Consider the following 6,103-nt stretch of genomic DNA (forward strand, 5'->3'; position numbering starts at 1 on the left):
GGTCTTGATGATTGATTGGATAGAGGCAAAAGGATTATCAACCTTATGGTTTGCCCAGAACTAAAGAGGTTCCCAAGACATGAGACTTTTAGTTTTAAAATTAAGACAGCTCCAGACAAGCCATTCCAGTTTTTATGGAACTGTGGGGGTTCCACGGATGTGAAATTTTTCATACTAACACCAAAAAAATTCTGGGAAAACAGGGGTGAATTTGTCACTTTAATGGGGGTTGAAGTTGTGGGTGAGTGAGGTGACACCTAATTTCTGGCTGGGGAATAGAGATACCAGTCACTGAGACAGGCAAGGCAGGAAAAAAAGAAAAAAAAAACAGATTCAGGTGGGAAGAAAATGTTGAGTTTTATTTTTGGACATGTCCAGATTCAAGGACTTACAGAACACCAAAGAAGAAACATCTAGTAGACAATTAGGTCCTTTTAAGTATCTGGTACTTGGCAGGTTCTCTTATATCGACCACCTAAGAGTTGTGCTGTAAGAAGCAACAACATCCCCCCTTCCTCTCTGCCATCTGCTTGGCAGTCACAAAGCAGCAACCATGCATGAATGCATCTCCATCCATGTTGGTCAGGCTCACGTCCAGATTGTCAATGCCTGCTGGGAACTCTATTACCTAGAACATGGCATTCAACCCAATGGCCAGATTCCAAGTGACAAGACCATTAGGGGAGGAGATGACTCCCTCAACACCTTCTTCAGTGAGACAGGTGCTGGGAAGCATGTGCCCAGGGAAGTGTTTGTAGACCTGGAACCCACAGTTACTGATGGCATTCGCACTGGCACCTACCACCAGCTCTTCCACCCTGAGCAGCTCATCACAGAGAAGGAAGATGCTGCCAATAACTATGCCAGAGAGCTCTACACCATTGGTAAGGAGATCATTGACCTTGTCTTGAACTGAATTCAGAAACTGGCTGACCAGGGCAGGTCTTCAGGGCTTCTTGGTTTTCCACAGCTTTGGAGGGGGAACTGGTTCTGGGTTTACCTCTCTGCTGATGGAATGTCTCTAAGTTGATTATGGCAAGAAGTCCAAGCTGGAGTTCTCCATTTACCCAGCCCTCCAAGTTTCCACAGCTGTATCGAGCCCTACAACTCCACCTTCACTACCCACACCACCTTGGAGCAATCTGATTGTGCTTTCAGAGTAGACAATGAGGTCATCTGTGACATCCAGTGTAGAAACCTCAATATTGAATGCCAAAAAACACTAATCAAAATAGGTTGATAGGTCAAATTGTGTCCTCCATCACTGCTTCTCTCGGATTTGAGAGAGCCCTGAATGTTGATCTGAGAGAATTCCAGACCAACCTCATGCCCTATCCTCACATCTACTTCCCTCTGGCCACTATGCCCCTGTCACCTCTGCTGAGAAAGCCTACCATGAACAGCTTTCTGTAGCAGAGATCACCAAAGCATGCTTTTGAGCCAGTGGACCAGGTGGTGAAATGTGAGCCTCACCACAGTAAATATGTGTCTTGCTGCCTGTTGTACCATGAAATATGGTTCCCAAAGATGTCAATGCTGCCATTGCCACCATCAAGATCAAGTATACCATCCAGGTTGTGCACTGGTTCCTCACTGGTTTCCAAGTTGGCATTAATTACCAGCCTCCCATTGTGGTTCCTGGTGGAGACCTGGCCAAAGTACAGCGAGCTGTGTGCCTGCTGAACACAACCACAGCCATCACGGAGGCCTAGGCTCGCCTGGACTGCAAGTTTGACCTGATGTATTCCAAGTGTGCCTTTGTTCACTGGTATGTGGGGGAGGGCGTGGAGGAAGGACATTTTTTTTTTTTTGAGGCCCATGAGGACATGGCTGTCATTCAGAAGGATTATGAAGAAGCTGGTGTGGATTCTGTCAAAGGAGAAGGTGAAAAAGGAGGAGAAGACTACTAAAGTTAAAAATATCACAAAGGTGCTTCTTTTACAGGGAAGCTTGTTCTGTTTTGAACTTGAAAAGTTGTGCTCTGATGAGTTAATTTGTGTGTAGCAGTGTATAGTCTCATATACAATGCCAACCTATGCTTTAAAACACATGCTCTGTTACAGACCCAAGCTGTCCATTTCTCTGATGGGCTTGAATAAAGTATTTCCAATCTTAAATGAATAAAAGGAAAAAAGAAAGAGAAAAAATTGGATTTAAAATATAGTTTGGAAGTTATTGGCATATAGATGGCTCCTGAAGCTATGTGAATAAGTAAGAATGCCCAGGGATGGTTTATACCAGAGAAAAGGAGAGAAGAAAGAAAGAGAAGAGAATAATGGAAAATGAGGGGAGGGAAGGAAAGGGAACTAAGGATAGAGTCCTGGGAAATACCAATAGTTACAAGATATATAAAGGTGACTGAGATGGAGCAGCTATAATGTGAGATAAAAATTAAGACTACATGGTCTAGAATTCAGGGAAAGACAATGCTGGAAGGATGTGAGGTCAGCGTCAAGTGCTGCACACAGATCAGGTAAGATAAAGGCTGAAAATTATCTTTTGGATTTAACAACATGGTCATTATTGATCTTGGTGAAGGCAGCTTTAAGACAAATGGGAGAGAGGAGCTAGACTGAAGAATGAATGGCAGATAAGAAACAGAGTTAAAGGGTAAAAAAAAAAAAAAAAACAAAACTCCTTCAAAAAGTTTCCAAGGAAGGAGATGTAAATGGAATAGATGAAGGGAGATGTGGGGTTAAGGAAAATGTTTTTATAATGGGTACCTTAGCCAAAGTCTTCTAGGAAACACACCTGAAGTGAGGATTAAAACACTATTCTTCATGGAGCACCCAGATGGCACAGTCAAACAGCCAATTCTTGGTTTCAGCTCAGGTCACAGTCTCAGGGTCATGGGATCGAGCCCCACACTGGGCTCAGTACTCAGCGCCAAGTCTGCTTGAGATTTTTCTCTCCCTCTCCCTCTGTCCCTCCCACTTGTGCTCTCTCTCTAAAATAAATAAATAAACCTTAAAACAACAAACAAACAAACAAACAAACCTCTATTCTTCTTTTGTGAGATGCTAGCCCAGGGAAATGAGAATAAGGAAAGGAGAAACAAAGCAAGGAGAGATGCAAACCAATGTGATGAGTTGCACCAAGCACTGATGGCCACTTCATAATGATCTGTGAAGACACACAGTAGGATGCTCAGCAGTTGTGTCTGCAGGCCCTGTCAGAGGGCTGTACAAAGCAAGCACACCTCAGAGCAGTCTGCGTTGGGTAAGCAGGAGCATTGGGAATTCATCCTTTGCTACTCTTTAATCTAATTGGTCAATATTCATCCTACAAGAAACTTTCTCCTCCACACTTCCAGGCTATGTCATCCAATCCCCTAGCAGTCATCAAGAAGTCGAACTCCATGCCCTGAGTCTAATCATTAATCCAATCTGAATGAAACAGTCAATGCACCCTGGAACAGAGAGCTCAGTGTGTGGGCCATGGGAACAAGGCAGGCTCAAAGCTCTAACTCAGACTGCAGCAAAGATGCAGTCTGATGGCAGTGGTGACAGACAACACAGTCCAAGGTCAAGCAATATCTTTATTTTTTTTAAAGTGATCAAGAGAGTCTAAGAAGATGCCCAAAATTCGTGTTCAAATTAGTAGAAAAGATTCAACATGCTTAAATGTCACTGGAATTGAATCAATAGAGAAGAAGCTGAAGGTATAGGAGAGGAGTCTTGTTGACAGAAAGGTTTGGTACTAAGAAAGAAAATAGGTAGATATAAAAGTAATTTTATAGAAGAGGTGAAAAGAGGTTGTAAAATCCCCACATAAACTCTTAAATATCCTCAGTGCTGGAACATATTTATTTCATTCTCATGTCTTGGGCTGGGCATCATGAGAAAATCTACACTGTAGTTCACTAACCTTGATCTAGCCTTCCTCTGCCTTTAGGATTCATATGATGCAAATTAAAGCCCTGTGCTTCAGGGGGCAGAGAGAGATATAAAGTGGAATAAGCTATAATAATTAAATGGTATCAGTTGAGTCACTATATTGCACACCTGAAACTAATATAACATTGTGTGTCAACTATACTAAAAAAAAGTTTTTTTAGATAAATAAAAGCTATGGTACAGAACAAATGGAGCTCTTAGAACTTTGGCAAAAGCAAACTTGAAACTTTTCATAGGAATCTTCCTAGGATCAAGGACTCCCATGAAAAATGGCACATGGGAAAAAGCAATCCACATTGAAGGAAAAAAAACTATATTTTCATCTTTAAGAACTAGTGAAAAAGAAAATTCTGAGAGAAACTTTCAAATAAACATATTTAAAATGTTCAAAATGATAATAGAAGAATAAAATAGGGGAATAAAAGAACTAGGTTTTTAAAAACAGATAGTAGAATTTCTGGAAATGAAGAATACAATCATTAAAATTAAATGCAAAATGGATGAGTGGAATTAAGACACTGCTGAAATGAAAACTGATGAATTAAAAGAAGGAACCTAGAAAATCAGTCAAAATACAGCTTAGAGAAAAAAGAAACAGAATACATGAAAGCAGAATGAAAAGAAATCATGGATAGAAGAAGAAGTTCCAACAGTTAATAGGATTTCAAAACATCAAGAATCAGAAAGACATAATATTTGAAGACATAATGGCAGAAAATATTCTTGAATTGAAGGAAGATCCATGTATGAAGCATGGTGTTATATGATGCTGGTGTGAATCTCAGTTTTAGCTATCTGTCCTACTTATCTCTTGTTTGAGCTAGTGCTACACTCATTAACTTCATGCGGACAAAAACTTTGTTGTACCTTATCTCATGCCCATGCTGCTCACTTCTCACTTGTTGCCCTGGGGTTTCTGGATTGATATCAAGGCACAGATGCTATGGTACCCATATATGAAAACCTCATGAGTGAAAGGGAATTAACCTTCTATGGGGTGGATCTTTGACATCATTTTGCCTCCACTATCCACAAACTTTCAGTGCCAGGTGCTAAACAACACTGAGAGTGATAGATAACTGGGCATAGGTCTTCAGCCACATTATCAAGTGAGCTGGTACAGTGGGCAGAGGGATAAAGCTAGAAGCCAATTCTATGCCAGGCTAGCTTGTTGCACATAGAAGTGACTGCAAACTATATAAATATACTCAACTGATTCCCCAATTAAATTTCTTCTTAAATCCCCAAAACATTTCCAATAGCACCCAACTCAAGAAGAAGGATATTCATCAGGGTTCTCCAGAGAAACAGGTCCAAAAGGATATATATCTATATAAAAGATTTATTTTAAGAAATTGGTTCACACCATTGTGGGGGTGATCTCAAGACCCGCAGTCAGAAAACTGGAGATCAAGGAGAAGAGATGGTGTAGTTTCAGTCCAAAAGTCAAGGCTGAAGACCCAAGAGGAGCCCATGTTTCAGTTCAAATCTGAAGACAGCAAGAATGAAGTCTCAGCTCAACACTCAAGCAGGAGTTCCCCCTTACTCATGGGAGGGTAACAATCAGCCTTCAACCAATTGGATGAGGGCCATCTACATTAGAGAGGGCAATCTGTTTTACTCAATCTACCAAGTCAAATGTTAATCTCATCCAAAAACACTCTCACAGACACCCAGAAATATTTAAGCAACTATCTGAGCACTCCATCACCCAGTCAAGTCAACACAAAATTAACCATCACAGGAAGTCAAAGTAGAATGGTCTAGTGATTTTAACAAATTGCAGGTAAAGTATCCTACTTTTCCAAACTTCACAAAAGCATATGACCATATGAGCATTTTGAAAGGCCAATGCAAGTGAGGAGCCTGAGTCGAAGCTTCACTAGTTTCAACCACTGTTGAGTGAACTAGATAGTGAGTTTACATAAATATATACTCCCAATAGTGTCAAAAGAACACAACCAGAGAGCAGCTTTTCTTCTAAAAATTAGGCTTTGTCTAGTATTTTTACTTTTTTTTAAGATTTTATTTATTTATTTGACGGACAGAGATCACAAGTAGGCAGAGAGGCAGGCAGAAAGAGAGGGGGAATCAGGCTCACCACGGAGCAGAGAGCCTGATGTGGGGCTCGATTCCAGGACCCTGGAATCATGACCCAAGCTGAAGACAGAGTCTTTAACTCACTGAGCCACCCAGGCACCCCATTG

General features: G+C 41.0%; 1 pseudogene; it reads left to right on the forward strand.

Annotated features, from left to right (window-relative positions):
- Positions 1-553: 553 nt before the first annotated feature.
- On the forward strand, positions 554-1,910 carry LOC111143175 (annotated as a pseudogene).
- The last annotated feature ends 4,193 nt before the right edge of the window (positions 1,911-6,103 follow it).

The sequence above is a fragment of the Enhydra lutris genome, unplaced genomic scaffold (assembly GCF_002288905.1).
Source record: "Enhydra lutris kenyoni isolate GAN:26980312 unplaced genomic scaffold, ASM228890v2 scaffoldscaffold9, whole genome shotgun sequence".
NCBI lineage: Eukaryota > Metazoa > Chordata > Mammalia > Carnivora > Mustelidae > Enhydra > Enhydra lutris.